Source organism: Camellia sinensis, chromosome 12, assembly GCF_055761805.1.
Source record: "Camellia sinensis isolate YWXY chromosome 12, ASM5576180v1, whole genome shotgun sequence".
Taxonomy (NCBI): Eukaryota; Viridiplantae; Streptophyta; class Magnoliopsida; order Ericales; family Theaceae; genus Camellia; species Camellia sinensis.
This window is the reverse complement of record NC_138972.1, coordinates 140926812-140939122: the sequence shown is the minus strand read 5'-3', so window position 1 is coordinate 140939122 and position 12311 is coordinate 140926812.

Below are 12311 nucleotides of genomic sequence, written 5' to 3'. Positions count from 1 at the left end.
TGCTTATTTCACTGACCTACATCCCAAGTGTTTAGGATTCCTTGTTCAGGATCCTAGTACTTACGGGGAAAAATATGCTAGGATTTCCCTTTACCCTGCTTCCTTTGCTTATTACTTCACCTTCTTTTATCAACTTCCTATCTCTCCATCTGCTTCCTTCTTTTGTCCTTTCGAAGCCAATAGAGGGCCAACCTGGCTACAATCTTTTCTGGCTGATAAGGAATGTTCCACTTCTCCCCACAAAGATATGTGGGCCTCTATATTATTACCAAGGGAGCTGTTCATTGGCACTCTGAACCCTCGAGCCTATAAATGCATATCTGAGGTATACTGCCCTTCTCAATTTGCAAGGCAATTTGGGCTCTCTCAAGGGATACCTGTTCCTCTTTGCAGTCTTTCAAATGTCCATCTCACTGCCAGAGATTTGAGAATACCCAAATCCAAGCCAGAGGCAGCAGTACTCAGACTGCTGAAGGAATTGAGTGAATTCCAATTTATCCCCTTTCGCCCCTTTGGCTCAGTCTTAAAAAGGTTTAAGAACTGGTGGACAGCCAATATGGAAGTGCGCCTCTCTGCACATCCTCATGACTTGTTGGTGGGGTTGGGATTGCCTTCGAAGGATAAGTCAACAACAGCCCAGAACACTTCTCCCCCTCCTGAAGTTGTCACCACTACTCCTGCCACTTTACCCCTTCCAGCCAGGGTTACTAGAGCTGCTTTGAAGAAGGGTGAGTATCTTCAAGTTCTTCTCCTCCCCTTTTATTTCTGAATCTTTTGTTGGTTTCCTTATACTCATGCTTTTGGTGTAGGGTCTCCACAAGAAGAGTCTCCCAAGAGAGCCGAGACTTTAGCTATTCTCAAGAAGAAACAACAACAAAAAACAAAAAGGAGGCTAGTCCTTTCTCCTGAAGTACCTGAATCTCTTGAAGAAGAAAGAGAGGTTGAGCCAGAGAAGGAAGTGCCCTTACAAAGAACAAAGAGACAAATGGTAGCTGTATCTTCATCTGATGTCATTGAAAATCCTGTTAGCGAGGCAACCACCATAATAGCGGAGAAAGAACTTATCTTTGGAGAGTCTAAACCCCGATCTGAAGAAGGGGAGGTTGGAAAAGAATTGGTTGTATCTCTGCCATGGGAGAAGAGAAAGAAAATGACTGTTCCTGTCACTGACTATGTTGAGGACTCTACTCATAAAGCAGCCGCCAAGGCAGTCGAACAAGAACATTCCAAGGCAATCGTTGTATTTGAGAGGGCCAAGAAAAGATGGCAAGAGCAAAGAGAGGAAGCTGCTGCTGCCGATGCAACACAAGGGGAAATGGTAAGAAGGCAGCAGACTGCTGGACATTACTCTCTCCGCAGTTCTCCCATCAGTACTAGCGCCTCTGGAACAAGTAATTTCTTTCATACCTCTGCTGTTTTTTACTTTATCAGCTTGTGGTATTGAAGTTTAACATTTTTCTGCATTTCTTCCTTTTGCAGTGACAACTACTGCACTCACCTTTCCAATGAGACCTTCCTCAATTTCGGTTGAGGTTGACCAAATACAGAATGTCAGGGTTGTTCGAGTCGTACTTCTACTTCCAAAGCCTATATTTGTCATACCTTCTTTAGACTCCAGTATTCCTGCATCTCCTTTTCTTGGATTAAAGCCATACCTCCCTTTTTTGGCTCGTAACCTACCTCAGTCTACTTTTCCTTCGAGCCTTGCTCTTTCTCCATCCTTTATAGAAACTCCAACTGCTACTCCATTCCCAATGGCAGTTGATTCTTCCACAGAAGACACTGGTAGCCCTTCAATTCATGGTTCATCACCAATGCCCACTTCCAGTCCCTCTTCTCTTGATTTGCTGGTGGCCAAGACCATAGAGGCTGCCAAAGATGCTCCATCCGTTTCTCCCATCCCTATGCAGCCCTTTGCGTCTTCCACCACAACACTCTCTATGCCCTTCATGTCAAGGGATGAGGTAGACATTTTTGAAGGAAGACTAGCTAGTCTCTTTGACATACCTTCTAACTCTCCCACCTCTACTGCTGAAGCTGAGCCATTAGCCTTGGCTGAATCCCTATTGGAAATCTTCAAGAGTTCTCCTTCCTCCAGCAACAAGCCTTTTGCACCTTTAGTAGATTTGGACACATGCTTGCAACTGTTGACTTCTTTTTCAAGGATCCCCTTCGAGGCTCTACAAAGGCCTATCATCAGGAATGGGTTCCTTCAATGCTGTAACATTGCTGAGCAGTCTGCCATGAGTGTCTCAAGTCATCTATCTCAGGCTGCAGCTACTATTGATTTTTATCTCAATATTTGTCATGCTGCTAAGACTGCAGATGAGAAGCTGGCTAAGGACCAGAGTTTTGTTTCTCAAGTGCATACTGAAGTATCGACTCTGAAAGAACAACACTCTTCTGCCTCCCACTTTCGAGTCCAACTTCTGGAGAAAAAAGCTCAGCTTGAAGAAGAGTTAGCCGCAGTAAACCAAGCCTTGGTTCGAACTGATAAGAAACTGCACATCACCAATCAAGGGCTGGCTAATCGAAAAGAAGACATGGCTGTGGCTATCCAATTATTTCCTTCCCTTAGCAATAGGAAAGCTATTGTAGAAAAACAACTAAAGCATTGTAATGATTTTTGGGCCAATTTGTGACACAATGTACTTGATTCTTTATGAAAGCACAATATTTTGTATATCATTTAAGCAAGCTTGTGTTTTTGCATATGATGCTTGCATATGATGTTTACTCTATCCCTCGTGTTTCCCAAATGGTTGGAAAATAAGGTTTTAAATATCTGCCATTAATCTTTTTGGGATGTACATAACCATTCAAATTTCTTAAATGGTATGCTCCAAAAGGCAGAACCCTATGAATTTGATATGGTCCTTCCCAGTTAGGTGACCATTTGCCAAACTTATGGCTTTTAATCCCAATTGGGAGTATTGTCTTCCATACCAAATCACCTTCATCAAAGCCAATGTGTTTGACTTTCTTATTATAATTCTTGGCTGCTTTCTTCTTTTGGAAAAGAATGCTATTTAATGTCAAAATTCTGGCTTCATCTATGCCTTCTATTTCTAAGCACATACTTTGATGGTATTGTTCAGGATTCAATTGATCTTGACATCTTACTCTCAAAGATTTAACATTAATCTCTACTGGTAAGACTGCATCATGTCCATACACCAAGGCATAGGGAGTGACTCATGTGCTTGACCTCGGTGAGGTTCTATATGCCCACAAAACATCCAATAATAAGTTATGCCAATCCCTGGGATTGTCATCCACAACCTTCTGTATTCCTTTTTTCAAGGACTTATTGGATGACTCAGCTTGACCATTAGCTTGTGCATAATAGGGTGTGGAATTAACAAGGCTAATTCCAAATTCTGCCACAAAAGCCTTCACCATCTTCCCATCAAACACAGTTCCATTATCAACTGTTATGGTTTGCGGGATGCCAAATCTATGGATCAAATCTTTAATAAAACCAATAACCTCTGTTTGGTCTATAGCCTTGTATGGCTTAGCTTCGACCCATTTAGTGAAGTAGTCAGTGGCCACTAAAACGAAACAATGATGCTTCGAAGAAGGTGGGTGTATTTTTCCCATCATATCCATGGCCCACCCTCTGAATGGCCAAGGCTTCACTACTGCATGTAGGTCAGTTACGGGCACGTGCCTTATTGTGCCATGCTTTTGACATGCCTGACACCCCTTTGCATATTCTATGCAGTCTTTAAGGATGGTTGGCCAATAATAGGAATGCCTTCGAAGCAACCATCTCATTTTTACACCAGGTTGATGAGCACCACAGATGCCTTCATGAACCTCAGCCATGGCTGTTAATGTTTCTTTCGGGCCTAGACATTCTAACAATAAGCCATCTCCCCCCCTTTTGTAGAGAGCATTACTATATATCATATATTGCATAGACTGCAACTTAACTTTTCTACTGGCCTTCGAAGATGGACCAGCCAAGTACTGCATTATTGGATGCCTCCAATCTTGTTCTTGTAAGTCATTATGATTGACTTCCAAGATCACATTCCTTTTATTCAAAGGTTGTATTAATCTCTGATATGTTGTTTGGCTTATGTCCCTTTAGGTATTATCCCTTCTCTTGAAGTTCGAAGCCTTTTGAGCCACATCATTGGCTCTATTGTTCAAGAATCTTGGAACATGGGTTACATTTGCTATTTGAAACTGAGAAAGCAAATGTAATGCAACAACATAATATGGCAGGATACTTATGCTTTGACACTTGAAAATTCCTTTCACTTGGTTAACCACCAATTGAGAATCTCCAAATATGTCAACTGCATGTACTTGTAATCCAATAAGAATCTCTAGTCCCACAATTAAGGCTTCATATTCAGCCTGGTTATTGGAACAGGTAGCTTCATCCACTCTAAAACCATGGGTAGTTTCTGTCCCCTGTGGAGACTTGATTACAATACCAATTCCAATTAACCCATTTGCTTTCGACCCATCGAACCACATTTGCCATGGCTCAACACTGGCCATACCAAGTTCCATTATCTCCTGGCTCTCTGTTTGAGATGGATGATCTGCCAAGAAATTGGCTAAAACCTGCCCTTTTACTGCCCTTTGAGGGACATATTCTAGATGAAATTCTGATAAGGCAAGCATCCATTTGCCAATTCTTCCCCTCAACATTGGTCTAGATAACATATATTTAACCAAATCCGTGGTTGTAATTACCAAGACAGTTGTAGGTAAAAGATAGTATCTCAATTTTATTGCAACAAAATACAAAGCAAGGCACAGCTTTTCAACAGCTGAGTATTTACATTCATAAGAATTTAAAAACCTACTAAGGTAATAAACAGCTTGCTCCTTGCCTTCTTCATTGTCTTGGGCCAAGAAAGCTCCCAATGAATCTTCTGCTGCAGCTATGTACAACTTCAAGGGGTTGTTACCCTTTGGTGGCATCAGCACTGGAGGGTTGGCCAAGTAGGCCTTGATACCTTCGAAAGCAATTTGATGCTCTGCTGTCCACATAAATTCCTCTTCATCTTTCAGCCTTAACAAGGAAGAAAATACTTTAGTTTTCCCTGCAGTGTTAGAAATGAACCTTCGAAGAAAGTTAACCTGCCCAAGGAACCTTTGTAATTCTTTCTTACTTGATGGGGGTTTGGCTTCAATGATTGCTTTGGCTTTATTCTGATCAATCTGTATTCCTTTCTTGTGAACAACATAGCCCAAGAAATTTCCAGATGATACACCAAAAGCACATTTAAGAGGATTGAGCTTTAACTTGAACTTCCTCATCCTTTCAAAAGCTGCTTCTAAGTGAAACAGGTGCTCCTCCATGGATTGGGACTTAACCACAATGTCATCAATATAACATTCCAAATATCCTCCAATAAGATCATGAAAGATAGTGTTCATGGCTCTTTGATATGTAGCTCCAGCATTCTTTAGACCAAATGGCATCTTAACCCATTCAAAGGTGCCAATATTCCCAGGACATCTGAATGCTGTCTTGTGGATATCTTCCTCTGCAATGCAGATTTGGTTATAGCCGGAATGCCCATCCATCATTGACAAGACTTGGTGACCTGCTGAACTGTCCACCAGCAAGTCCACTATAGGCATAGGGTACTCATCTTTGGGAGTTGCCAGATTTAAATTTCTGAAATCAATACATACCCTCATTTTGCCATTCTTCTTGACTACGGGCACAATATTAGATAGCCACTCGACATACCTGGCTGTTCTAATAAAACCTGCCTTGAGGAGTCTAAGGATCTCTTCCTTGACCTTCTGAATTACTTCTGGACTCATCCTCCTTGGTTTCTGCTTGTAAGGGTTGAAATTAGGCTTCATGGGGAGCCTATGTTCCACTAATGACCTATCCAATCCTGGTAGTTCATTATAAGACCATGCAAAGCAATCTTTGTATTTCTTCAGAACAACCAATAGCTGGTTTCTGTCCAGAGCATTCAAACAAGCACTTATATAGGTGGGCTGTTGTACAGAACCTTCCCCTAGATTTACTTCTTCTAAAGGGTCTTGTGCATGAGAACTCCCTCTGGTTTCTTCTACCTTTGAAGTGATCTTCAAGCTTGATTCTGCTCCCAGGTTCTTCAATTCAATATCTCTGCCCTCCTCTTCATAGACAAAATCTGTCCACAAGGCTTCCTCTTCCTGTATCTCCTGGACTTTTGTTTCAATGTCCAAGGCACAGTACTTACCAAGAGTCAAGACTCTAGCCTGTTGCTTCTGCTGTTTGCAGCCAATTATCATGGCCTCTCTCTCTTGCTCCTGAACTTTCTGGACTATTGCTTTTATGTCCAATGCTGAAAATTTAATCAAAGCCAAGGACTTGGCTTCTTGTGGTTCCTCTCTTTGCCTATAACCAGGCATCATTGTCATTTCTAAGGACAACCTCTTCATCAGCACTTTTTTGGACTAAGTGCTTCAGTTGCGTCACCTCCTCATCAGCCGTCACTTCGGCTGAGCTGTCATCTTTCATCAGTATACTGAGAGGTGTCACTCCCTCAATATACAATTTAGCCTCCGCAAAGTCTGCACAGGCTATGAAGGGTTGAGGATCTGCATCGATTTTCTCTGTCTCTCCATTGCCTAAAGCCATCATGATTTTCTGATGTAAAGAAGAAGACACACATTTGTTAGTGTGGATCCAATCCCTTCCAAGCAAAGCATTGTATTTAGCATTACTGTCGATTACGAAGAATGCTGTCATACAATCCCTGGTTCCCACACTTAAATTAATGGGTAGAATCCCCTGAGCCATTTTCTTATCTCCAGCAAAACCAGCAATGGTTGTGCTGGTTGGTATCAACCTGGGATTCTTTTTTCCTAGTTTCTTCAAAGAAGATTTCGGGAGTAGGTTTACTGCTGCCCCATTGTCTATCAGGACTCGGTTCAGCTGTATCCCATCAAAGAAAGCCTTGATGTACAAAGGCCTGACGTGATGCGTCATCGAATCTGAGGGGTACTCAAATGGATACGATAGATTGATGCTTACCACTTCCTCACTTTCATATTCATCTTCCATCGGGGTAACCATTTCGAAATTATCTTGCACCATGCTTGCCTGCGAGTCTTCACTAGAGATCTGAACTGGATCAGCTTCCTGCCCCTCTTGATTTTCATCTCCAGCTTGGAATTCCTGTGGTAGTATGTGTACCATGTTCACTGATACTGGAGGAAACGAGCCAAACTGGATGGCTGGCTGTACTTGTTCCCTCTCTTGGTTACTTTGGTTGACTCCCTCAGAAACATCCTGCATGATGCATTCTGGTATTTCATTGCTAACTGATCCCTTCGAAGGATCTTTCTCAACTGGCTCTTCAGTCAGAAACGTTTGCTCAGCCATGAAGGCTTCGAACATCTCTTCCTCCACGACCTCTTTCTTCTGGCTTATGCTAATCTCTTCTTCGGTCTCGCTATCTGTCTCCATCAGAGCTTTCTCCAACCCTACCAAACTAGCCTTCTCTCTGGTTTTCAGTTCAGAATGAACCTTGGCCAACTGTTCTCGGCTACAGACCACTTTGCTCTGTGGAACTGGCTTTGGAGCATAGTCTGACTTTGGGTTCTTCCTTCCTTCCGTTTTGACTGGTGAAGAATTTTCTCCACTTTCCTTCAGATCTTTCTGATACTGGGTGTACCTGCGCTGAATTTTTCTTCTCTATGATCTTGAGATGACTGGGACCATGTCTGGTTCCCTTGTCTTTGGGTGTTTAAGCAGCACCCAGTTATTCGGAACCACCATAGGAGGCCTGATCATCCTGCCTTGGTTTACAACATCTCCTCGAACAAGCAATTCTCTAGGTTTGTTTTGCATTACAAACCAGTCTGGGACTCCAGGTACCCATGAACTTGCTGATTCAGACGCTGAACTGCCCTTTTCCACCTTCGAAGCCATCTTCGAAACTGGCCGTGAAGGTACGTGTTTGGTTTTGTCCTCATGTTTTGAATCTGATTCAGACCTTCGATAAGGGTGACCATTTTCTGTCCTGCGTGAAACTAGCCTAGGGAGCCAATCTCTGGCTCTGATTCCATGAACTGAACCTCTCTCCAGTTTTCTTTCAGAATGGCTACTCTCCATTCTATCATAGTTATAGGGCCTGGATTCATGCAAGAGCTTCTTGCCTTTGTCATGCATTCTGTTCACCACAGGCTCAACCACTGGTGGTCTCTGCCTATCACTAGCCGGATACGGCCTTTTGTTGTAAGCATTGGTTGACTTAGGACGTCTCTGAACATCCCTGTAGTATTGCTTCCCATCAGTTGGGAGCCCCTTCAACCACTTGTAACTGAGTCTGCACCTGGGGCACATTCTCTGCATCACCGCTGCTTCTAAAGAATCATCATCCAGTGATTCTTCATCAGAATGTTCCTTCTGGTGCGAGAAACCTTGTTCAATAACTGGTAGGCTTCTAGCATTCTTCTTGATGTTGGTTTGATTAGCAACATGCATCTGCACATTGACTTCTGTCAAGGACAAGTTCTGAAAGTCTGATGTAATGACATTGGCTGCTGCCTCTCCAACTTCTGGAAAGGGATCACTGTCAATTCCCATAGCTTTTTCTGTTTTAGCTGAGAACTTCAAACTTCCTTTTCGAATCTGTTCTTGGATCCTGTCTCGAAAAACAATGCAGTTTTTAGTCGAGTGAGTCCAAGAATTATGCTATTTACAGTATACTTTTCCTTTCAGTTCATCTGGAGATGGTAGTTTTACTCCTTTAGGCAACTTAAGGAAATTAGCCGCGAGCAAATGATCAAAGATGTCATCTGCTTTTGTTAAATCGAAAGAGTATTTTCTGTGAAAGTCTTTCTTTTTAAACTGCTGGTCTATAGTTGTATCCTTATGAATTAATGCTTCACAGATTACAGGTTCTTTGCCTACAATCTCTGCTGCATCTATTTCATAATTAGGATCTCTATAATATGTCTTATATGATGCATTATTTCGATCTTGTTCCTCTTCCAATAATGCTTCATATCGAGACACCTTATAGGTTAGTTCGACCAAATCTCTGAATTCAGTTGAATCAAACTTCTTTCGAAGCCTGAATTCTAAACCATTTTGAGCCAATCTGACGAATTCTGGCTCTGGCAGGATGACTCTACATTTATTTCGAGCCCTTTTAAATCTGGCAATAAACTGAGTAGCCTTTTCTTCAGGCCTTTGACTCAATCTAGCCAAATCTGCCATAGATACTTCTGGCTCTGATTGGAAGAATTGGGCATGAAATGCCTCTTCCATTTGTTGCCAATTTTGAATGGAGCCAGGTGTAAGGTTGATGTACCATACGAATGCTCCCCCCGTTAGGGAATTTGGAAATAATCTCAGTTTCATATAGTCATGGTTAGTAAATTCACCGCATTGAGCGGCAAACCTAGCAATATGTTCTATCGTTGATTGATTTCCAGTCCCATAAAAAAGGGTAAAATCTGGTATCCTGAATCCCCTTGGGTATTCATGTACCCTATCTACCCATTCTGGGTATGGTTTTCTGTATATAGGAGTCTGGAGCCCCTGAGCCATTGGTCCACATATCTCCCTAACAATATCAGCAATCTGGTCTCTAGGGACCATATTTTGTGCCTGCTGAACCACTACTGGAGGGGCAAACACAGGATTTGGTGGACAAACTTGTGCTTGTGGTCCTCTTGGTCCATAAGGTGGTAAATTTGGGGCTGGTTGTCCTTGCGGTGCAGGTTGCTGTTGAGGGTATGGGTAACCCCTTTGAGCATGACCTGCGAAAGGACCTGCAAAAGGTGCTGGAACAGGTGTTGTGTCTCTGCCATTTGTAGGAAAACCCTCCAACCCCCCGGGTGTAAATTCGAATAAGGGATTAGTGTACCCCCTTGTGCCAGGTATGGCTTCGAACACGGGATTTGTAACCATTCTTATGCCAGTTTCTTGTATTTGGCCAGATCCACCAACTTGTGTGGCTTCATTATTAAGTACTGAGGCATTTTGGCCTGCTATAGGCCTTGAAATGGGTTCATACCAAGACTGAGGTGATGGTCTTTCAAAGTTTTGGGTACTAGTTTGACCATTAGAATGTCCATTAACTTGCATAGGCTGTTTTTCTCTAGCCAATCTTTGTTGGGGGACATTTACAACTTCCTCCGTGTGTCTTGTGTTTGTTGGTTGGTGGTTATTCATTCGATCCAAAAAGGATGTTGTCCACCTTTCCATTGTGTTCATTAATTGTTGTCCCATGGCATCTACTAAACCGTCCCATGGATTTGTTGGTTGAGTAAATGGCACAGTGGATGGTCCAATTCCTTGGTTTCGTCCAATAATATGAACATATGGTTCTTGTCCAGAAGTACTGGTCTGTTCGACCATAGGTTCTGACAATATAGGAGTTTCCACAGGATGTGTTACCACATTATCCTCTGGATTTGGTATTTCTACCTCTCCTTCCACGCCTTCTTCCAAGCGTTCATTTTCTCCTTGTCGTCTTCTTCTAGCCATTTTTAATTAAGTCCCACTGAGCGTGCCAAAAATATATGTTGGCTTTTTGGCTTTTCGAAGGGTATTTTTGTGAATGTGAGCGTGCCAGTAAGGATCAATCAGTCCTTACAGAAATTGTGATTGCCAACCAATTATCAGACGATTGTGTTTTAGTTCTTTTCAGCCTCAATGAAGAGGACTTTTACTGGTGGCTTGACTTAGGAGAAGTTAATAGAAATAACAGTAATATGAAGAACAATTGAAGTATTTCATAAAAATGAACACTTACAATGGTCCGAACTCAGCCTCAGAGAGGTTTACAACAGCAATCTACTTGAATCTACTTGAAGCTACTCCTACGAATCGAAGTGCAGTGCGGGTATTTAAAGTACAGGTATTTAAAGAACATGTATTTAAAGACTGGAAATGTAAAAGACTGGAAAAGAAAATATATGAAGTAAATGACTGATTTGTATGATCTGAGTCCGTCCTTTTTTTCTGGGGGCTGCCCTACTATTTATACTCGTCAGTGATGACCTTCGAACTGCACTTCGAACCGTCGAACTGCTTCTCCATGATCGCTGATCATGCTTCCTTACAAGTAGCTCCATTACGCCATTACTGGCAGTTGAGCTTCCCTTTTGTACTGGAATTTGAATATGAGTAACCGTTGAAGATATGTCATCTTGCATCCCGTTATTGATCTAGTGTTTCTCAGATCATGTGAGGACCAATATTTATTGCCACGTGTACGATCAGGATTAAAGGCTTGAATAACCTTCCTTTATTACCCTTACTCTGCCACGTGTCGAACTGTAACTGGCTTTTACAAAATATGTAGCCAACAACTATATTATAAATGAAATGATCTATTAATAATAAATGATTAGAAAAAATAAGTTTTGAATATTTTGTTTACAACGCAAACAAACAAAATATTATTTTAAAATTTAATACAACCAACTATAAATAATCATGTTATGTTAAGTAAAATTATGTTGAGGCTCACATTTCTTGAAAATTATTGTTATTATTATTATTATTATTATTATTATATTTTATTTTATTTTATGAGTAAATTACACTTTACACTCTTATATTTTGCTTCAAATCTTACTTTTATCCCTACACATAAAATCATAACAGTCAACCACATGCAATTTTGATCAATCCCTATACATGAAATTATGACAGCCAACTCCCTATACTTTTGGTAAAATCTCACTTTGGTTGTTACACAAGTATTCACGTCCCTTTTCTGTTACTCAATTGTTTAAATTTTTAACAAAATCTAATCATGTGATAAAAATGTAACTACAACATGACGGCAAAAAAAAATCATATACATTTTTCACCAATACACATTTTATCCCAAAATTTATATTAAAATATGACTGTATTAGGCTAAAACAAAACGTAGATTGTGAACAATTAAGAAGATGAACTAGTGTTTTGCATAAATTGGAATCAGAAAACTCTGTTTTTCACAGTAACATAGTCTTCTGTCTATTTATCTTTCTTTCTTTCTCTTTAATTTCTTTGTTGCATTTTTTTATTTCAAAAGCCTTACTTTCTTGCATTTTCGTCCCAATTTTTAACATACGAACACACACACACACATACACATATGTGTGTGTGTGAAAATTTCTATTTGATTATAAACGAAAATTAACGACATAGGTAAAATTGATCTAAAATCGAATAATTTAAATCTAAAATTAATAATATTAAAAGAATATAAGTTGAATTCATTTTTGAATAATAATTTAATAGGTAAAATGATATTTTCTCATAATGATTTGTAGAGTTTAAATATCATACAATAGGTAGTAAGTAGACTACAAAATTAGATAAA